We start from the raw sequence: 24,502 nt of genomic DNA on the forward strand, positions 1-24,502 counted from the left end.
AAAAGTTGCTACATTGAATTATTAATACTTGTATACTGTGGTGTAGATGTATACGTGTATTTAACAATATATACGGTATATTCTTTGTACATATCGTATAGCCTATATAGTCTATAAGAGTTATAAGTTGACGATAAACTATTAGCTGTACATTTTAGTACGAGCGATAAATAAATTTGTAAACTAAACTAACAGGTAATTGTCAAGACATGCCTTCTTTAAAGCATAAAATTCCAAATAAATAACCTTTCCCAAGCGTAAATTGCAGAAAGAGATCGTAATTACACCTACTTTGCTAGTGGAAGTGTAACCGTATAATACTACATTATACTATTAGGAATTCTACAAGGTTAACTCAATTTTATCTTAGGAGAATCCGTTATCAAAGATAATGGAGCGCATGTAAAATGGACATATCATCATCACATCAACATTATCAACTGGAATAATGTATCACAAATATTGTAACTTTTCTCCTACTAAGATCTCTCAATTTAGTTATGAACATATTAGCGTGAAATGAGATGGAAAATGATTTTATTAAAGGAGAAGTTAGGACTATATCAATTCCTCTACAACATTTAAACTCATAAAAAACCCCATTAATAACTGAACATAATTACTTCTCCTTAAAATTATAATAACAGAATATATTAACATCCTTAGAGTGTTGAGTACATTGAAAAGTACTAACATGAATTCAACTGTACCTAACTTAATTAATCTACAGTTGTTGCACATTGGTTAGCAGTGTTTCCATTTAAAGCGGCTTTGTTACACAGATAACAAAATAAGTACAATGGAAGTTGGGGACAGTCCCGCCAAACTGTCTACTTCTCTGACGGACAAGTAAAGCCTGCGATAATTTCCCCGGAGGAAGCGAGCCGGTCTGCTGCCCAACTTCAATAGAACTGCGTCCCTGCAGGCGTCTGACATTTCCTTCCCGGCTTTAGCGGTAATTGGCATTAGACTGGAGGCCAGAACAATGGCGCTGATGTGAAGACAGTGTACAGCTGGAATGGAGGGAGGGGATTAATACATTTTACTCTGGATTAATATTTCCTGTAACAATCATGTAGGTTTAATTAATTGTTTTATCCGAGAAAGGGGGAGTTTAATGCACATACCGATTTATTAACACCAATCAGTAATATTTCAATTATTTAACATAAAGAGTTATAATGACAAATAAAAGTATTTATTGGTGTTGCATAGTACGTAGTATACTTATCATGAAAATGGTTATTTATGAATTCTGATATAACTATAAATTTTTAGTTTACTAAAGTCAAAAAATATTTTTACCAAAGAAGCATATTATTCTGGTCGTTTCAAATTATAAATAAATATGAACTATTTCGTTGTACTGGTGATACTAAATAACAAATTGTTTAAATTTATTTCCCATATCATAATATAGTTTTACTAATTGTTGCACTTAACTTGCTCTAATTTAATTACAAAATTTATTGTTCCGACATTAAATATTTCGCGGTGATTCGTCTTATTTTTCCAGTTATAAAGGTTTTTTCTGTTATTTAAAGTGTCATTTTCTTCACTTCCATTTTCTTCTGTAGAGCAAACGAGACAGAAAATTAGTTCTGATATATTTTGTAAACACCTTGAGTTTATAACGAACGCGACCTTAAATGTCGAGGAAAGTTTTATAAATATTATCTACTTCTGAATTAGTTTTTACTTGAATTTGAACCCGTATATTTGAGACCTAACTTTTGTTTCATTAAAATATTACGCAGATTTCAACTACCATATTTAAATATAATTTAAAGATTCTCTACAATGTTTTTATTTTATGAGGCGACTTTTGAATGAATAAACCTCACTTTAAGGGGAGTTGAACGGTCCATAAGGCCCAATGTTAAAATAAGGTAACTTTATGTACCTTTTTCTCAGAACTCATAACAGTTAGGAAGTTGAAATTTTTACACAAGGTGTAGGATATAATATTGTTATTTATACCTCTAAAATCTTTGTAAAATAATTGATACAACTAAAGAAAAAAAAATTTATATTTGTGTTATTTTTTTTATTTTTATATTTTAAGATAAAAATATTTGTCTAAATATTTATTTATTGATGAAATTTGATAACACTAGAGCTACATACTTCTAAAAGGCTACTTTATAACCAGTAAAAATTTCATGTGTGTAGCATTTATAGTTTCTGAGAAAAAGGTACATATAAATTAAAAACCGGTAATTTTCAAAAACAGCGGAAAACAAAAAATCGAAATAATTATAAGTTTATATTACCTTTAGAAGCCTCCAGGACAGTAGCTACCATTCCATTTCCTCTTCCTCACCTAAATAACTGTCTCCTTTTCTTTATTCTTGCTTCCTTAGTCATTGACTCTGCTTTCAGATCTGTCTTCCTTATCCTGACTTCATCGAGGCTCTTCAATGTGCTTACGGTGTATTTGCCACAGTCTTTTTATTCCTAACTCCTTTAAAACCTTGATCCTTCCAATGTTACCTTCATTGAATGTTAGAACAGCATCATGAACACCTAATACAAGCGTCTCTCTTCCAACAAACACATTTTTTGGGATTCGGTTCCACACTACATTGTTGAAAGATTCGTTCACGTTCTGGGTTTTACCATGAAGACATTTTTTTAGTAGATCTAATCTTGACAAATCTCTGTATGTTTTATTGCTGTCAATACAGCTTGAGGTAGAGAATGTTTGTGATTGTAGGTAATTTCTTCTTCATTTACTTCTGCTAACCTGTATTTGCACTAGGAGGCGGAGGGCAAACTTGATGCGAAATTTGTTATGTAGTCTTATATTTGAAAAATCATAGAAGCTCAACGGAAAGCCATTTTTATGTAGGGATTGCAGTAAATTGTTCAGAAGCCACCCCCCCCCCCCCCCACCCCCCCCCCCCCCCACCCCCCCCCCCCCCCACCCCCCCCCCCCCCCACCCCCCCCCCCCCCCACCCCCCCCCCCCCCCACACTAAGGACTTCGCCTTTAATCCCCTTTAGAACTAGAATTAAAAACCTCAATTGTTACTGAAATCATTGGAGCTATTCAATATAATATCATACAGTATTGAACAATAAATTGAGATATATTTAAGGTAATTATAAAAACAGTTTCACCCTCCGACTAAGGGTGCTATTATAACGTGGTTGGATCAAGAGATTGGCAATACCTTTTCAGTGAATATTACTTATTTTCAGAATTGTTTGTAGTGGCATTTAAAATGAATATGGTCACGATTTCACAGTTTTCCCAAAATTACAATTTCACACAGTTGGAAGGCCCGCGATAACTGCTAGTGGCTACATAGATATTCGAGCGAATCGTTTGATAGTAGTAGGGTTCGAATAAATGTCCCAGTTTTAATCATGCGCGAATTTCATACAACTTTGTATGTTTCTTTTCAAAAACATATAATTGGCAATCGATTTGAACAATATTCTTAAAAACATATCTCATAATGGAAAGCTTATTTAGGTAGACTTTCATTTCGAATTCTAACAAAATGCACAGCTCGGACAATAGCTGAAGTGACAAATGAGTTGGGTGTAATGAGCGCTTTCCAAAATGACAATGGATTTATAAAAATATAATTAATGATGTCCGCTAATGACGCGCTTCTTCGCGTAATGAACGAAGTGAAATGACTTGTAATACAGTTTGAGGTTTATGTAATTGTTTGTTAACATTGGACTCCTAGAATCCAGAGTAAGACAAAACACAGTATTATATTATACTCTTCAAATTGAAACATTTAAATTTAAATACTTTAAACCTGAAAGTGGTGTTTAAACAAATACACACATTGCTTTACTGAACTTTTATTCGTGTGGAAGTATTTTAATCAAAATTTTCTGATTAGATTGTACAATTCATGCAGTTTTTTGAAAATATCCATCGACTTAATCTCTTCAAATTTTACGGTCCAAAAATATTTTCACTAAGTATCCCTACAATTATTAACAATGAATACGTGTTTATTTCTTATTCCCATATTAAAATTGTTTGAATTAAATAATTAGCAAGAGAAATATAATTTAAAAGTACTAAACTATTTGAATCATTGATAACTTAAATTTCTAGTTCAATATTAGTAACAGATCTTAAAAAGTGATGAAGAATAATTTCTTAAATTGTGCATACTTTTTCCTATGTGATTATTGTCAAATAGATATTGCTTTAAAATTATAACTATTTTCAGACATAAATACATCCTGAATTCTACTAAAAGTATTTGAAATTGATCTTACCCTATTTATAGATTAGTAGTAATTAAAAAATAATATCTCTTCAATGTAGGTGAAAATTGAGTCATTTACAGACACAAAATCATGAATGAAATATAATAATCTTACACCGGAAGGTGACCTCTACCAGTTTATAGTAAGTACTTAAAACGTTTTTCTTGTAGACGTGAGACGCTTTTCAGTTGCAGGATTAGCATAAATTAGCAGTCGTTTTTATCTAATAGTCTAACTTTATTGCTCCAATCTCAGCATTAACGGTTTTTTATTGCTCTCTTATTCTAATAGTGCACACCGGTTTGCTTAGAATCGATTTGTATACAAATGTACCTTTACATAATTCATTAAACTATTTAAAAGTATTAAATCCACAGTTTCAACATCTTTATTTGAAGAACAGAATTTGTATTTACCAATGATGAACTAATTTAGCGTTTACAAATAAACTATAATAGTCAAGAATATATTGTAACAAATTAAAAACATTACTGGAAATCGTCTTTGAAAGGAAATGTTACGTATCCAAATATAAACTAAATAAATTTGGAATAAATAGTTTATGGCAAGGTCAGCAATAAAAGTTATGGGTACTCGCCAATGGTATGTATTGTCTACAATCCACAAGAGACTAGTAGAAACAACCAGTTCATTATCAGCTCTGGATAAGATTGACAGCTGATGAGATCTTAGCAGACAACGTTCTGTTTTAGCAGTGATTTTGACTCAAGTTTGTAGATAACGTGGTCCCGGACTCATGGATGTCAAGTACACGTCCATCTGTACACCGGAGTAGCCGTCATACTTGCTAATTAATTTAACCAATTTATGATCAACACATCATTACACTTCCTCATTAAACAGAAGAAGCACGTCATTAGCGGGCATCATTAAAGATGGTCTTTTTATAAATTAGTTGTAATTAAAAGGGTGCTCATTACAACCAACACATTGTTATCTCAGCTCTCGCCTGACTCGCGTGTTTTGCTTCTACCAAAATAGTAAAGAGACATGCATATAATACTTAGAACATTACGGTTAATATTATTGCAAATATTATGGTACGTAGATGTTTGTAATATTTCTCAAACTTATTTACAATCAAAGTATTAAACCGACCACTTACTTACTACTTATTACAAACCTAAGTTCAAGCTAAAAGAGTTAATTCTTCATTGTAATTATAATTAAATAACTATTGTAAAACGGAGTGTGATTTCTGAAATGAAATACAAGACAAACCAACTGAGCCTTAGCAACAATCGTAAATATCATCTACGATCTTATATTAAATCGTAAACGATAAAGGAGTTTATTAGCAAATTTCAGTCGTTTCACGTGCAATAAACCCCGCACAGCTTCCAATAAAGCAGGCAAGTTTGGGTGAAATGATGTTTTGGTTAGGACAAACGCTCGTTTTGTTGTCCTTAATTACATCCCGACCAAGTGTTATTACACTTTTGCATCACTTATATTGTGTAACTGTTTTGTTTATAGCGAGCCGGCTATTTCACAGATAACTCGCAAAATACTAAGTATAATACAAAGTACTCATCTTTATTCGTTTTCTATAAAAAAACGGTCTTAAAAATAGTTTCATATTACTTTTAAAAAATATTTACTATTGTATTAAATGTTCAAATTTTAGATTCTAATTTGTTTAAACAAGTTTGTTGTTTATCAGAAATTTGTAAAAATTATTTACTATAGTGCTACGTAGTTAAAACCCAATATAGAGTTTCCTTCATTGAATTTTGGAACATATCATTTTTATATACGCAATAACATAATAATATTAGCTTTCTCTATACGGTACATTCATTATCATTTTGTTAAAAAGGCTCACAAAATATTATTATTAAAGTTTGGATAGCCTTTAATCTTTCCCACTAGAATTGTGTCACAGTTAAACTAGAAAGACTTCCTAATAATAAGATGGTCTACAGATATAAGTGCCCGCTTGTTGAGTTGAAAGCAATGCAATCAGTATACAATCCAGAGAGAGCTGAGTGGCGCCCAGACCGCTCTCGCTTATTTTATAGACGCAATATTCCACTAAAGCGTCGGATATGACGTGGTATCCTTTAATGTTACCCAATAACAATTCTCGCAAAATGTTTTTCTCACTTCGGCAACGATGGTTAAAGTCCAATTTTCTCGCAAAGCCGTTTTATTTGCCCTCCGACTGACGGCGGCTGAATGGTTTTCCAACGATATAATAATGAGGTTGCGCCTGTCAGACCTTAAAGTGAGGTTTATTCATTCAAAAGTCGCCTCATAAAATAAAAACATTGTAGAGAATCTTTAAATTATATTTAAAATATGGTAGTTGAAATCTGCGTAATATTTTAATGAAACAAAAGTTAGGTCTCAAATATACGGGTTCAAATTCAAGTAAAAAAACTAATTCAGAAGTAGATAATATTTATAAAACTTTCCTCGACATTTAAGGTCGCGTTCGTTATAAACTCAAGGTGTTTACAAAATATATCAGAACTAATTTTCTGTCTCGTTTGCTCTACAGAAGAAAATGGAAGTGAAGAAAATGACACTTTAAATAACAGAAAAAAACCTTTATAACTGGAAAAATAAGACGATTCACCGCGAAATATTTAATGTCGGAACAATAAATTTTGTAATTAAATTAGAGCAAGTTAAGTGCAACAATTAGTAAAACTATATTATGATATGGGAAATAAATTAAACAATTTGTTATTTAGTATCACCAGTACAACGAAATAGTTCATATTTATTATAATTTGAAACGACCAGAATAATATGCTTCATTGGTAAAAATATTTTTGACTTTAGTAAACTAAAAATTTATAGTTATATCAGAATTCATAAATAACCATTTTCATGATAAGTATACTACGTACTATGCAACACCAATAAATACTTTTATTTGTCATTATAACTCTTTATGTTAAATAATTGAAATATTACTGATTGGTGTTAATAAATCGGTATGTGCATTAAACTCCCCCTTTCTCGGATAAAACAATTAATTAAACCTACATGATTGTTACAGGAAATATTAATCCAGAGTAAAATGTATTACTCCCGCGCTCCCTCCATTCCAGCTGTACACTGTCTTCACATCAGCGCCATTGTTCTGGCCTCCAGTCTAATGCCAATTACCGCCAAAGCCGGGAAGGAAATGTCAGACGCCTGCAGGGACGCAGTTCTATTGAAGTTGGGCAGCAGACCGGCTCACTTCCTCCGGGGAAATTATCGCAGGCTTTACTTGTCCGTCAGAGAAGTAGACAGTTTGGCGGGACTGTCCCCAACTTCCATTGTACTTATTTTGTTATCTGTGTAACAAAGCCGCTTTAAATGGAAACACTGCTAACCAATGTGCAACAACTGTAGATTAATTAAGTTAGGTACAGTTGAATTCATGTTAGTACTTTTCAATGTACTCAACACTCTTAAGGATGTTAATATATTGTTTATTTAATTTTGAAGAACAGTAATTTTATTTAGTTATTAATGGGGTTTTTATGAGTTTAAATGCTGTAGAGGACTTTATAGTTGTAACTGCGCCTTTAATAAGGTAATTTTTCATCTCATTTCACCCTAATATGTTTTTACTAAATTGGGAGATCTTAGTAGGAGAAGAATTAAAATATTTGTAATGCATTATTCCAGTTGATAATGTTGATGTGATGATGATATGTCCATTTTACATGCGCTCCATTATCTTTGATAACGGATTCTCCTAAGATAAAATTGAGTTAACCTTGTAGAATTCCTAATAGTATAATGTAGTATTATTACGGTTTACACTTCCATCTAGTAAATAGTAGGTGTAATTACTTACATGATCCTCTTTTTGCAATTTACGCTTGGGAAAGGTTTATTTATTTGGAATTTTATGCATTATAAAGAAGGACATGTTCGTTGACAATTACCTGTTTGTTTTAGTTTAACCAAACTACTTATTTATATCAGCTTCCGGTGACTTAAAATGTACGTTAAGTCGGTGGTACGTACCATGCTAATAGTTTATCGTCCAACTATATAAACTTCTTATAGACATTATATAGGCTATACGATATGGTACAAAGAATATACCGTATATATTGTTAAATACACGGTATTACATCTACACCACAGTATACAAGTATTAATAATTCAATGTAGCAAAACTTTTATTAGTCGAAATAAATTTTCAGTACCGTTTATCCTATTAGATGAAGTGCTTTATAAGCTTTTTAAAAATTCCTTTAAAACTGTCCGCCATCTTTTAAAACATATGATATTAATTATCTACTTAAAAAAATGTGGCTTAATTATGAATTATCGATCTTTACTTGCTTTTGAATGTTGGAAAGCTTAAAATCTTATAATTATTGATAAAATAATTATGGTAAATATAGGCATTATTCTTTAACCCGATTTCACATATTTTTACCTTGGCCTTTACTGCTTTTCGTTCTCCTTTCGGCCTCAGCTTGTGGTCGGGCTTTACATATCATTCTCTTATAGGATAGACTGGAACTAAGAAACAAATCGCAAAATACTATCGGAGAATTCGCAAGAATGCAAAAAAAAACCATTGTATGTGGTACCATCTTGTATGAACATTACATTTCTGTGTATATTTATATAGCTTATTCGTACCACCCAAATAACAAACTAAAACCTTCAGGTTCACCAGTTAAAAATTTATTACATTATATTTCATCTCGTTGTTGTGACCTGGTGTTTTGAAACTATTAAAACCTCCCGTCTTCTAAAAGCCACATGCAATTTGAGGGTGCAATGTCCCAGATATACGTTAACGTAACTTCTAGGAGGCCTCGGACAAACACTCCAGGCTATTTTAAGATCATCCTGCTCTAAAAGTGCTTGTTTGCAGATTCTAATGTCCTAAGAAATTTCTCCCTCCTAGATTCAGATCATATGCCTGGTTAATGTTCTCGATAGCTCTTACCTTATACTGTAGAAAGATCAAGGTCCTTACAAATCCCGGCCTATAGAATACCTTCTAGTATTTCGTTGAATGCTTTCCACCACATAAAGTTTCTGGTTCCTGGGAAAAAGTGAACTGACCTACAATAACGTTATTGACCCCACTTTTAATGTTAACTAAAGCATTATTGAGTATAACATTTCTTGATCATATAGATTATTGATTTTATATCTACTTCTTGAGATATACTCACTAGCCTTGTAAGATTTCATTATGCTTTATGAATATGCAAGCAGGGTGGCTTAATTATAAAAGATACATTATTTTAAAATCAATGTATAAAACATTCCTCCACACTATTTCAAATCTTGTACTAACTTTTGGATCAATCGAATTTAGTTAAAAATTTATTTACATGGCTAATTTCATATACTTCAAAATGAGAATATTATATCTGTTAGTTTAATTATATTTCATTGTTTGTAATCTGTTAACTCGGTGTTTACGGAATGAATAGTTTCACTAGTGCTGTTTTGATACATCTATTATCTTTGTAAATAATATTTTCCGACGTTTTATATTTGAACTTAAAAAAACATGAAGTACGTAATAGTTTACTTACCCTATTTATCTTACCAATTAAACGTATCTGGAAATGTTCTGTACAACCTCGTAGTTGGGTTGCCGATAGTCCAGTCAATTACCAAGATCGAGGAAGTTGAGTGGTTTGCCACCTTAATGGGTAAAAGCTGTGCCTCTTATGTGAGTATCTTCCTTAAAATTTCTGTTTTTTCCTATTGCATGTTAGAAACCCGAACGGTATTTTTAAAGGTTAGATCTACGTAATTAGCACCACTAGTAATCGTTGGAGTGATTGCTATTCCTATAATGTGCTTAAAATATTCCTATAACGTTGCATTAGTTCTTCAAAAAAAGATATGAAAACCATCAGAAACCTGATTAACGTTCCATAAGGCGTTTCTTTAAAACAAGAGCTTTCCTTAACTCCATTAAACGTAAGAATAGCATGGTTCTTAATCTCTTCCTTTTTAAATTTTATCTTCCATGTCATTTAATCTACTAAAATCATTTCCCCGAAAAGATGATTTAGGCAAATACACACATAAAGAAACCACATATGTTGATTTTTTTCGGGTATTAAACAAAAACGAAACCCCCCGCATCGTTTTGAACATCAGAGAAACCCAGACTTTCAAACAAGTTGTGCAATATAGTTGAAGAGGTTTTATTTTGATTGCATCATCGTTTTGAACTTCTCTCGTTTTTCTTCGCCGACAGTTTTTGATCCCTTCAGACGATTATGGACTTCAAATTTAAGAAGCCAAAGTCTACAACAGCGATCAGATTTCAGATTGCTGCACGTTGAGGATGGTGAACTGGAGTTAAATCAACATTCGCATTGAATCAACCTTCCCACCATAGCTGCGGTATGTCTGTAGAAGAATCGGTTCGCTGCGCCTGTGCTTTGGGATAGTCATCGAAAGTGCCACTCAATTGTGCACCTGATGAAACGAATATACCCTTCCCACCTCATAATTTAAGATTCTTTTTTACGAATGTCCGAGTTTATCAATTAATAATTTTCTTACTGTTTTGGGTTCTCCCCATTTAAATATCCATATCGCCAGAAATAAATGAGAACTAGTTTTTCTGACCTTGAAATTTACATTTTCTCCTAAGTTCATTGAGTTGGCCTAACATATAGATAGTTGGAAAACATTTTTTTGTAAATGAAAATTATAAATGGTTAGCTCGGATTGATACATTAGCAAAAAATCGTTCAAACAGTTTTTGACCCTCCTGGGCGTTTTGATGGTGTACTTAATCTGCTTGACTTTTCTCTTTCGTCGCAATTTTTAAATCTTTTTAATTCGGTGTTGATCTGGTTATTCGGTGCGTTCAGAAGCACTGTTAGCACACAGCCCTTAAAAAAATAAATGAACTAAACATTTCACTATAGTTGAAAATCAGCAGTCATTTACTTCAGAGAGTTAAAGCATCCGAAACTTTCGTAGATCTTGACCTTGTAGTGTTGTCCCCCCCCCCACCCCCCCCCCCCCCCACCCCCCCCCCCCCCCACCCCCCCCCCCCCCCACCCCCCCCCCCCCCCACCCCCCCCCCCCCCCACCCCCCCCATGAGGTTAATTTGTTATGTTAAGATGTACACTGTCAAGAAACATAAAATTATTCAAATAAAAATGTGATCCCTAGTACAAACAGAAATATTAGTAAGTCATGAATTGGATGCCAGAAATTTCAATATCAGTGGCTGTTTCTAGGTTGTTTTTAAAGAAATTGTAGTTCTTCAAAAATATTTTTACTTCTCTCATGTTAATGTCAAGTATTATGCAATTTTAACTAATTTACTTTACTACTAAAAACTTATAAGGCCTTAATAAAATAAACCTTAACACAAGATTAATTCTTACAGTTGCAATTTTGTATGAGGCATGCAAAACGTAAAAAGTAATTTCTCACCGTTCCAAAGGTCAAGTCGCTTTGTAGCCTTTGCTGCATCTTTTGGAGTTGATGGTATCCGTGTTGGCAAGTGTGAAACCGTAGATTTTTTGCAGCTACCAGTTACATGAATTTCAGAATCCAACACATTTTCTTTTTTCATTAAAACAACTGGAGAACGTGTTATGTACGCTCGAATAGGACTGATGATGTTCTTATAACGGTCTTTCTCATTTAAAAGTGCAGGCGATTTCCTTTTTTCTTCTTTTGACTCACTTAGTGCAAGGTTCTTATTCACAGGTTTCATTTTTGGTGTTTTTGTGTCCGATTTTACTAATCTTGAAAAACTGACTTATGACTCCTCGAGCCGGTGTTTTGTTTTCAGTCGGAGTCTTCAACTTGTCTACTACACATGGGATATCCACTGGTGCTTTTTACTGGTGTAAGTTTAGGAAGGTTTGTGGGCCTTGCTAGAGAGCTGGTAGATGGAATTTTTTGTTTTCAAATTTCACTTGCTTCTTTATGGGCTGAAACGGTCTTGTTTGCATCCAATGGAAGTTTTTTAGCCCATTTGTAGTTTGCTTGTCATCAACACCTCTGGTTTCACATTGAGCTTTGGGGGTTTGAGTAAACTTGTTGTTACTTTGAAATACCGGTAATTTAGACACACTTTTAGTTTTAACCTGTCCTGATGTGTTTCCCACAGATGTGGCCAAAGAAGTGTCTGTGAAAGAGTTTTCTGCCGATTTTTCATGAACCATTTCAAAACTTGTTTCCAAGGCACTTGATTTTTCAGTTTCTTCAGTTAGAATTATTGATTTGTCAGCATTGTCTCTGTAGCTCTGAAACGAACTGGAAGTAGGATGCCTACTGTTGGCGTCAAGTGCATGCTGTGAAGTAGCTACTGTCACTACCGTTCAAGCATGGACTTGTAAAAGGAATGTTGGGAACCAAGTGTTAGCTGAAGTCCCGGACTCGATGAGACTGCTCTCCCCTTGTTATAAAAGTCAGGTTCATCCACCTGACATGTGTAAGTCTTCCAGATTCCTCTACACGTTTGGGCACTTGATCAAGCAGCAGCTCTCCATCACAATCTGATATCCTCGTACATGACGTTTTGCATGTAAAACCCACATGATTTTTGAGCGGTTTTACCACAGGACTAGTCAAAATTGAGGAACCATGGGATATGTTTAAAATGCTGTCACTTACACCATTCAGTGATGAACAATCAAAGTCACTTAACCCACTCAATTCGACAGAGGGCTTCTCAACAAGGATATCTTTATTAGTTTTATTTTCTGATGAGATGACGTCTTGGTTTTCCTAAGTGAATTGAAGCTTGAATTAATGCTTCCACAGACAATGGATCTATTGTATCACGTTTGTTGGTTTCTGCAACACTTTCCAAAGCTGACTCCATTGACACTGCATCCTCATTCGATTCAACTAGTTTCTCAGTTTCAGATACCTCTCTACATTCATTCAACTCCTCTGATGAAAAAGTGTCTTCAACATTTCTAGACTCAACTATGGCTTTGTTTTCAAGGTCATGTTCAACTCCTAAAATGTTGTTACTCTCTTTAGTAGTGTCAGCAGTATTGAATTCCAAGTCTTCATTAGACAAAGAACTGGTATTTTTCAAGAATTCCACACTCTAATTTTTGTTTCGAGTTTGAAGCTTAGATCAGACACAGTGCTGTTATTACCCAGATATTCATTCAGGTTCTTCAAGGACATCATCAGTAGTTTTATCAGCACTTTGGCTTGAGTTTTCTACTTCAATACGGCTTGTGTGTTCAATTTTATCTTCTGTAGATATAGCACTGAATGTATCACAAAACTTATCCTCTCCGGTTCCTACAGTAGGCTTATTTCCACTACGATTCTGACAAAGTTCATCATTGCCTGTTAAGTTTTCATCATCTGATATGATCACTACAGAATCATTTTGGCCATCCAAGTCAATTATAACTACATCACTGTCAACATCTTCATCTTTGTTGAGTGAATCATTCAGAATAGCAGAATTTTCTACGTTTGAAACTACCTTTTGGTTCCTCAATATTTGGAAGTTCTTCACAGTTAGCAGGAAAAACTGTGTTTAACTGAGTCATTGAGCACACATCGGGTAAAAACTTGGGAACTGCTTTCCTGCAAGTTTCTTAGTTGCTGATGGCCTGGGTGTGCTGCTTTCTTACAACAGGTCTGGAAACAAATAAACAGATTCAGATGAATTGTTCTGGTTCTTTTAATGTACAGGAAGCAGAAATAAGGTAAATAGAAAATTTCAAAAACAAAATGACAATTTTAAGCAAATGTGCCCAGGTGTGGTGCCGCTGACCGCCAGGGAAGTTCACAGTGGCAAGGGCACAGCACCAAGCTCCTATTTTCCTACAGTCTTCTCGTCTTTTCGGAGCTTGTCTGATAATGTAGATGACATTTCTTTGAAAAATATTAATTTTAAAGATTTTTTCTGACCTAGATGCGGCTTACTGCCTGAATTGTGTGTTGGTATATCTTATTTTATCTTAAATTACTTTTTTGCTGGTATAGCGAGCAGCAGTACAATGCGACAACGGCATTACTATTTTACTGGTGATACAAAACTTAATTCAGCCTAGCACAAACTTAATGTGATCAAACAAATCAATCCAAAATGGGTAACAATTATTTTATAAAATTTGGTAATTTTTCTTAGCCTATTAAAAGGTAACCTCCTTACAAAATTTTATTAAAATTGGGAAATGTTGGAAAATTGCTTGGTTTGACAAAATTCTTAAGATAACTGAAACCTGGATGTAGATTCTAAGATGAGGTAGACCCATATTTCCCGGACAAGTACAACATCCTCCAGGGCAGAGGTCAATTCTACCAAATTTGTAAGAATGAGATTCAGTACAATATGACAATATAACAGAGAACAGATAATCTACAATTTGAAAGGTAACTTGTTCTAACCCAGAAAAAAACTAAATCCAAGAGTAAAGGAGGACTAAGTCAGTAATAATCTGAAGCATTGATTAACCCATTATACTAATGTCATATTTAACGAGATCAATATAATTTAGAAATATTTAAATTTACTGAAATACTTTAGCAATAAAACGATTGCACAGGAAACCCTCTACAATTTTTTTTATATATAAAGTAGGAATTGATTCAATTTCAATGATTAAAGTCTCATCATCATTCTTAGACTTTGCATACCAAATCAACTGATTGAAACCAAGACATTTGAGATGGCGAATAATTGTTACAAAGAACCACAGACAAGGATATTTTGATCTCACAAACAGAATAGAGAAATGCTCTATCAATCGCACAGCTAAAACACAGATAAGGTCATTGCTCTGACTAAACCTTGAGGAGAGATGATTGTATCTGTAAATGTAATGGAATTACAATAATAATTATAATAATAATTATTATACATATTATAAATTGTTACTGGCAAGTTAAAGCTACAGCCAAAAAGACCAACTGTATGATCTATGATGCTGTGACGTCATATGGGGTGGTGATTAGTTTGAATAAATGCCATTGGCTGTTCTCATCACGCCACCAGATCACACCACCTACCACTTCCAGTGTCCTGCCCTTTGTCTCTCTCTCTGTTACCCTCCAACCTTAACCGAGCACAGTCGATGATGTAAAACTAATTCAGTCTTTTATTCCGATTCCCCGTAACCCGTACACAACAATTGGCGACGAGGATGGGATGCGATCCCGCGAGTGCAATGCAACCTGTTCGATTGTGCGTAAATAATTTTCTCCGAAAATTATAGTGGGAGGAAGTGTGTCTGTAGTTTGGCGTCACGTGGACTCAAAATCGGTACATTTTGATGTTGGAAGACAAGGTCATAAATTAGAACATTTCGTCTTTATTTAGTGAAACAGTAAAAATGGCGGGAATTATTGGCGGAATCGGTGACTTCGACAACAGTGCAGAAACTTGGAATTCGTATGTTGAACGATTTGAAGTTATTCGTTGACTGTAACAGTATTAGTGACGACAAAAAGGTTAGTTACGTTACTAACAGTCGTGGGTGTGAAAAACGTAACAGTTTGTTACGTGATTTATGTTACGCCGGAAAAACCTTCAGTGAAAAAGTTTGATTGAATTAGTGAAGTTAATTCAGGACCATTTGTACCCGAAGACCATCATTCATAGCTGAAAGGTACAAATTCAGCAAAAGGAATCAACAGGAAGGAGAATCAGTCGCAGAGTACATCGCCAGCCTCAAGAAATTGTCTGCATACTGCGAGTTTGGCGCATCCCCTCAACGACTATCTCAGAGACAGACTGGTGAGCGGCATCAGGAGTGAGTCGACCAAGCAGAGGCTGTTTGGGAGAGACCACCCTAACCTTCGACCAGGCTGTGAAAATCGTCTGCTCAGTGGAAGCGGCGGAGAAGAATGCGGCGGCATTGACAGTGAACGGGCGCAGCCGGGTCCAGCGGATGGCAGCGCATCACCACCCACATGTGAGGAGTCGGCGGCAGTGGTGGCCAGCGCGAGCTACAACGCAAGGCACGATAGTCAAGGTGCTGTGTACGTGCTGTGGGCAGTGTGGTCACTATAGGAAGCAGTGCAAATTGTTTTTGGTGTTGTGTGTCACAAATGTGGTAAAAGAAATCACATATCTAAGGTATGTCGATCTACTGAAATTAGTAAGTTACCAGACAATCAGCTTTCGAAAGGTTAAGAAAGGTATATCTTATCAGTCTAATTTTCAAAACAAGAAAAACAAAGATTATAAGAAACATAATTTTGTAAATGATAGTTCAGAACTGTCAGATTCAAATAATTCTAAGAATTATGTTCAGAGTGATGAAAATCTTGAGAGTTATGTCGAGGGACATACAGAATTTATTTAAAGTAAATGAAACTCACCGTAAAAAGAATTAGAGTTGACCCAATTAAGATTAAAGTCCTAGTGCAAGGTCGAGAAACCATATTTGAAGTTGATACTGGAGCTAGTGTCACAGTGTGTAGTGAGGATTTTTATGAAAATAATTTTAGTTCTTGTAAATTGTTAGAAAACGACCTAACTTTGAGTTCGTACACTAATGAACCTATTATACCTGTGGGCAAAGTTAATGTTGATGTTTGCTATGAGAAAATACATAAATGCTTAGATTTGTATTGTGATTAGAGGAGGTTCACATCCTTTAATGGGTCGTGATTGGCTTAAAGTACTGGGAGTTGACATTTCGTTTAAAAATAACTTGTGTGTTATAAACAGACCTATAGATAACAAGGCTAATTTCGAGACAATGACGTCCGAGGCTAACTAATCAATTTCCAGAAGTGTTCACTGAGAAACTAGGTCAGTATACAGGCGAACCAGTAAAACTAAATCTAAAAGAAAAATGCTAGACCTAGGTATTTTAAGGCCAAGACCGATTACCATTCTCATTGAAAAGTTAGATAGTGAGTCACAAAAATTATGTACAATTAGCACGCATAAGGGTCTTTTCTCATTATTGTAGAATGCCTTATGGAATCTCATCAGCCCCAGGCATATTTTCAAAGAGTTATTGAACAATCTTTGCATAATTTAGAAGGCATATCAGTGTTCATGGATGATATTCTTATCACCGCACCTAATAACGAAAACTCATGTAAGTAGGTTGCAAGAGGTTTTGTAAACGCCGCCTGAGTGAAAAAGGATTTACCGTAAAGAAAGATAAATGTACATTCTTTGTAGGACAAAATCGAGTATCTTGGTTTTAGTATCGATTTAAAGATGGACTGCATAACCTCTGAATCTAAAATTAAAGCTATAAATCAAGCACCTGTACCTAAAATCTGTCACTCCAAGTCAAAGCTTTTTATTGGCTTGGTAAATTATTATGGAAAGTTTATCAAAAATTTGTCAACAATCTTGAGTCCGTTGTACAACTTGTTAAAAAAGGACGTGCCATTTGATTTTGATGAAAAATGTCTCAAATCATTTAGCCATGTCAAGGATGTTTTGACTAAAGCACCAGTTTTGGCGCATTATGATTCAAAGTTGCCTGTAAAACTAGCAGTAGACGCAAAGCTCGACAGGGCTGGGGCTGCGTACTTAGTATCATAACTCCTGAAGGCGTTGAGAAACCTATTGCATTACCACTCTCGTACTTTATCACCAGCAGAATGTCAATATTCACAAATAGATAAGGAAGCTTTAGCAGTAGTATATGGAGTAAGGAAAATTTCATCAATATTTGTATGGCCGAAAATTCACATTGTGTACTGATTCACAAACCTTTAATTAGCATATTTGGACCAAAAAGGGTTTACCCTGTTTTCGCAGCAAGCAGATTACAAAGATACGCATTATTTTTTAGTGGATACAATTTTGATGTACAGTATGTTAAGGTCAGAAAAGCATGGTAACGCAGACGCATTATCACGCTTACCATTTAAGCACTAAACACGTTGTAAATAATAACAATGAACCAAGGTGGAAAGGTACCTATTTACACTGTATCGCTGAAAGTTCAGTACCTTTAACTTTTGAAGATGTAAAAGCTGAAACCCAAAATGATCCTATTATAAAACAAATACATAACTATGTGATGTACGGATGGCCAAATTTTTTGTCAGGGAGAGAAATAGGGAAATTGTTACCTTATTTCCAAAGGAAGGACGAGCTAACAGTTGAGCATGGCATTGTTATGTGGGGATATAGAATTGTTGTTCCTAACAAGTTGCGTAGCTACATTATTAAATGAGTTACACGCGAGTCACTTGGGAATTGTAAAAATGAAGTCAGTAGCAAGATCCTATATTTGGTGGCCAAATATAGATGGAAAACATTGAAAGCCTAGCGAACAAATTGCTCTTCCTGTCTTATGGAACGTTCTAGTCCTAGTAAGAGTAATCTACATGTTTGGCACTATCCATCTATGCCATGGGAAAGATTGCATATTGATTACTTGGGTCCTTTTAAGGATAAGACCTACTTGGTAGTAATTGATGCTTACACTAAGTGGTTGGAAGTAATTTGAAGTAGGCTCCTACTTCAGCTAAAGCTAGCTATAGAAAAGTTAAGAGAACTATTTTCTAGATTTGGATTACCTGTCACTATCCATAGTGATAATGGGCCCACCATTTACCTCAGTTTGAATTTAAAAATTTCATGCAACTTAATGGTATAAGACATACATTTTCACCAGCTTATCATCCTCAGTCTAATGGTCAGGCTGAGAACTCAGTTAAGTATGCTAAACGTAAAATAAGATTGGCTTTTCAAGAAAATATTGATACTAAAGTAGCCTTGAATAGGATGTTATTTGATTACAGAAACTCCGTTCATAGCACTACTAACGAGACACCTGCCCAAATTTAATGTTTAATAGACCACTAAGAATGCAGGCTAGATTTACTCAGACCTAATATAGCCAGAACTGTGCAATTAAAAACAGGACAAACAAAAAGAATATTTTGGCGGTAGAAAAACGAGAATTCTATTTCCTAATCAATCTGTATTAGTGAGAGATTTATCGCTCTTAAAGACAAATGGATAGAGGGCATTGTAAATAAAAAACAGTTAAATAATGTAATGTATTCTGTTATGACAAAAAACTGGTCTAATTTGGAGTAGACATATTGATCAGCTGATAGGGACTACACAGTAGTATTGTTGACAGTGACAGTCAAAATTCCACCATTCTCAGGACCGTTACCAGTTGCGGGAGCGTTGAGACAGGCGCTCAGTGTCCGCCAACTCCAAGCCCAGTCAGAATTAGTAACACTGACCTCACTAGATCAGCTGGTCTCTCCCCCTCCTCACCGCATCATACCTCTCCATGTCACATCACTCTACCCCTCATTCTAGACCATACGTCTTTCTCTACCCTCAGCTGTTCCTTCTCCTGTCACTAGAACAGCTGATCATACAAAACAGATACCCAACTCGTATTAGGAAACCTGTAGAGAAATTAAACTTGTAAATAACTTACAGTACTTAAGGATGACATTTAATAATGATATGTGTTATTTATATTTATATGTGTTTTATTATATATTTATTATTACACTTGTATTGTTTAATTTATCTATGACTTGTGTGAATTCAATTTATTTTGAAATTTGGAAGGGAGGAAATGTAATGTATTGACCCAGAAAAAACTAAATCCAAGAGTAAAGGAGGACTAAGTCAGTAATAATCTGAAGCATTGATTAACCCATTATACTAATGTCATATTTAACGAGATCAATATAATTTAGAAATATTTAAATTTACTGAAATACTTTAGCAATAACGATTGCACAGGAAACCCTCTACATTTTTTTTTATATAAAGTAGGAATTGATTCAATTTTCAATGATTAAAGTCTCATCATCATTCTTAGACTTTGCATACCAAATCAACTGATGAAACCAAGACATTTGAGATGCGAATAATTGTTACAAGAACCACAGACAAGGATATTTTGACTCACAAACAGAATAGAGAAATGCTCTATCAATCGCCACAGCTAAAAACACAGATAAGGTCATTGCTCTGACTAAACCTTGAGGAGATGATTGTATCTGTAATGTATTGAATTACAATAATAATTATAATAATAATTTATTATACATATTATAAATTGTTACTGGCAAGTTAAAGCTACAGCCAAAGACCAACTGTATGATCTATGATGCTGTGACGTCATATGGGGTGATTAGTTTGAATAAATGCCATTGGCTGTTCTCATCACGCCACCAGATCACACCACCTACCACTTCCAGTGTCCTGCCCTTGTCTCTCTCTCTGTTACCCTCCAACCTTAACCGAGCACAGTCGATGATGTAAACTAATTCAGTCTTTTATTCCGATTCCCGTAACCCGTACACAACAGTATCTTACTCAAATAAACAGCCAAATGAACAAAACAGAACTCAAAAGTCCTAATTAAAACAATAGAGTAAAAATCTAGAAGCTCTTTTAATATTAACTCCTAAGTTGGCATCATTATTGAGTACAGGACTCCCGCGGTAATCCAACAGATATCCAACCAGAGTACTACCAAATTATGAAAAATCAATAATAAATTATTTACGGACAAGAAAACTTTATTCTTATTCAATGTAAAATTTATTAAAGTTCACGGATATAAAGAAGAAAAACACAAAATAACTTAATTTAAAAATGAATGTTTTAAATTGAAAAAATGATATTATTCCATTGAATTAGAAGGTATAAAGTAGTTAGTTTCTTCACTTTCCTGAAAATATAAAAAGAGACTAAGTTTTATGTTTCTGTTTACACTACGCAGACATGTTTCTTGTCATTACACTGCACCCACAAAAATAACACTAATGAAACGCAGACAGTTTGGGGATGAATACCAGTACATATCAATCACTATTCTGAGGGCAGACAATGTGTTTCCTCCCCCCACTGTGGTCATTGACTTAATAGTGATTTATCTCCATGTGTAAAAATGCAAGACTATAGCCAAACGGTGAACAAATATCAGTTGTCTAACATCTAGTAAGTGTAGAGTACTTACGAGTCCAAAGCAATTTCCAAATAAAGCACGCTTCCGTATATCTTTTTCTGTAACTTTCCCCCAAAAAACCTCTTCGTCACTGTCACAGTAAGTAAAAGAGTTATCAGCCATATCTCTTTCTACCTGAAACATTTAGTGTTATATTTAACAACAGTAAAATTTAGAACAAAATGTTTATGAAATAAATAGTAAATTTTTTATTGCTGTATATTTTTAAAAATTTTAAGAATCCAACTTTGTAACATAATTTTTGTAAAAATATACTTATTAATTAACTTAAAATTCATAAAACAAATTTCTAGTAAAGCATTGATTTAAAACTTATAAAACAAATTTCTAGTAGCCTAAAGCATTGATTTAAAAGTTTATAAAACACTTCATTTTGAATTAGGGGCTGTGGGCTTCAATAAAACTTATTTTACAGCCCACAAATCATTTTATTGTATTTTTAAAATCCGTTTAACCAAATGTTAAGGTATCATTGATTTATTATTCAGTCAACGGTTCAAAACTCAATTACATTAATCTTATATTAATTAAGCATTCATCTGTGCAAATACAAATACAGATTAGAAACTATTATTTTAGTTTTAGTTACTAAAGTACTTCTCAATAATAAAAAGTAAAACTGCTTTGTAAATTTTTTTGTACTTTTGACACTTGAAGTAGAGGATAGATTTAAATTCTCCAAATGAGGTGTTATAATTTCGTAACATATAATAATGGCAAATGTTCAAAACCTTAGCAGCAACCTAATGTTTTATTACGAATATTTTGACACATACCTGAAGAACAGTAACGGACTTCTTATAAAAACCCTTATTAACACGAACCGTTTAATCTATAAAATAAATATCACTTAATTACACATGAGTTAACCCTTTGAGTACTGTAAAGAAAAAATGTGTGTGTGAAAAGTGCCAGAATACATTTTTAGTGTATAACTTATAAATAACAAATTGGAATTAAAAGAAAGCACTTAACTATTTAGAATCAAATTTGAAAACAAAGAACTATCATGAATGATAATTCAGTTAAAATTATATTGAATTAAGAAAACACTGTCTATGGTGGTGTTCTATGGGGTTCAATTTTAGGTCTGATTCTTTTTCTAGTCTACATTAATAATGTACCAAATGACTTTCCAAATACTAACTTCTTGACTTCAAGAAAAACAACATTTAACACATTTTAAAACAAAAATAACCATATAAATATCTTTAAATGTAGGAGATTAAACCTAGTCAAGTCACATGTTTTAGGAGTAAAAATTGATGAAAACTTAAACTGAAAATTTCACGTTAATTATTTTGTAAACAAACTAAGCTCTTTTTGTTTTGCAATGAAGATATTAGCAGATTCTGTATCTATTTCTATTTGTAAAATTGTATACTTTGCCCATGTAAAACCGATTCTGAAATACTGTATTGTACTCTGAGGTTCATCACCTGATTTTGAAAAAGTATTCATTAGCTCAAAAATCTGTTTCGAGCAATGGTTGATGCAAACTTACAGAGAGCTGCCGACCGCTATTTAAGAAAGTTAAAATACTCACACTACTATGTTTATATATTTTTGAATTGTTGAACCAAAACAATAACCACATACTGCCACCACCATAATGTTTTTTATTGTTCATAAAAATCAAAACGCCTTTGATCAATAAAAAAATCACCACAATCATAATACAAGAAGACACAAAACTCTTCTGGCCTTTCCAGTTCATAAAACTTCTTTATTTGAAAAAAGTCCACTATTATATGAGAATTAGCTTATATAATTGTTTACTTTTATCGCTAAAAAAGCTTATTACAACAAATGAATTGCTGAGTTTTTCAAACAATAAATAAAACAGAAGATTAACCAATCAATTAAAAAATCTAACCCATGCAATTATTCATTGAAACGCCATATTATCCCTTCAGGATACGTAATATATGGATGATTTTTCTACAATACAGATAAAACATGCAGTATTACTTAATTGTATTACTGTTTGCATTACTTATGTAATTATTTAAAATTATAATCTATGTAACCATAAATAAAACTCAAATTTTAAAGTATTTATTGTACACTGAAATTTGAATTTGCTTTATACTTATAAAATATTACGTTAACATATAAATTATTTCCAATGAACACTTTTTTGTGCTTCACTCATAAAAAGTACTTTATATTTTTTTCTTGAAGGGCATTTAAAAACAAGAAGTCAGTCATGTACTTAAGCATAATACTAGGAAAAAAGTTCTTAGAGAAAAATGAACATTTTTTGCAACATATTCAGTTTTTTTTATCACTAAATTGCTCATTACAAAAAAATTATCAGTTTATTATATTTGAGTTTTATTCTGATTATATTCTGCTAGTAACGTAGTAAGCAGTGTCACAACTAGCCAAATATTATTTAATATGTCTGAAATCTGGTAATATCATTTTCAAGATATGCGTTTTCATGAATAATAATTAGGTATTCATTTCTGCTAAAAACTTATCCCTGCTGTATAAAAAAAATCACAAAGATATTCTGCCCGTAGTCCACTCCTCAAACTTCTCTTTACCGCTCACCAAGAACAATCATTTTCAAATTTCATATCTCACATAATTTCCTCATATTCACTGCCATTTACAAATTATCCAAACATTAGTTACTTCTTATGTATATTGTTTACATTTTATTATTATAATTAGGAAGTTGAGAGCATAGCCTATGTTACGTTAAATTAATTATAATATCAAATTATTCAATAACATATTTATTAAATGTTTGGTACTTTGGTATTATCTGGAGGCCACTAGAAAGAGATTTTCTAACCGAGAAACCTAAAAAACTACATTGTTAAAAAAATAGGCTTTATTTGAGTTTCTGTGAAAATTGCAAGTCATTATGACGAGGTTCTTGTTTTCTATCTCCCAAAAGGAAGCGATGTCGGGGAGAAGGAAGCCACTCTGCCCCTAATCTACCATTGGGCTACATAAGTAGGTAAATATATTTGTAAGTATTATAAATATAAAAAGTTAACGAACATCTCTGATTTAGTTTGTGATACAAATAATGGCAGTGTGAAACTAACTTTTATGAAACTTTTTATGGATAGATCCTATCCATAAAAAGAACTAATCCTTTGACACGAATCCTAGCCTGGTTTATGAAACTACTCCAGACCTAGTTCCTGAACTACCACTAAACTAGTTCCTGAACCAGTTCAATTGACAAAACTAAATTAATTTTATTATTTGAAAACAAAAAAAATCTATAGAATCTGCCTAATAGGCATTCTAAAACTAAAATTACTGGTTTTCATGAACAAAGTGTACTTTATTTCACAGGCCAAATGCAGAAAAAAACAAATCTATTAATGACGTAC

At 33.5% G+C, this 24,502-nt stretch overlaps 1 long non-coding RNA gene across 1 annotated transcript; it reads right to left on the bottom strand.

The window, feature by feature from the left end:
- Positions 1 to 13,811: 13,811 nt before the first annotated feature.
- LOC124363020 lies at positions 13,812 to 23,005 on the bottom strand. The gene is made up of 3 exons (XR_006922515.1): positions 21,920 to 23,005; positions 21,135 to 21,257; positions 13,812 to 13,848 (listed from the first exon to the last, which is right to left on the bottom strand). It is a non-coding gene; the product is annotated as an uncharacterized LOC124363020 (long non-coding RNA).
- Positions 23,006 to 24,502: the final 1,497 nt, after the last annotated feature.

Source organism: Homalodisca vitripennis, chromosome 5, assembly GCF_021130785.1.
Source record: "Homalodisca vitripennis isolate AUS2020 chromosome 5, UT_GWSS_2.1, whole genome shotgun sequence".
Lineage (NCBI taxonomy): Eukaryota > Metazoa > Arthropoda > Insecta > Hemiptera > Cicadellidae > Homalodisca > Homalodisca vitripennis.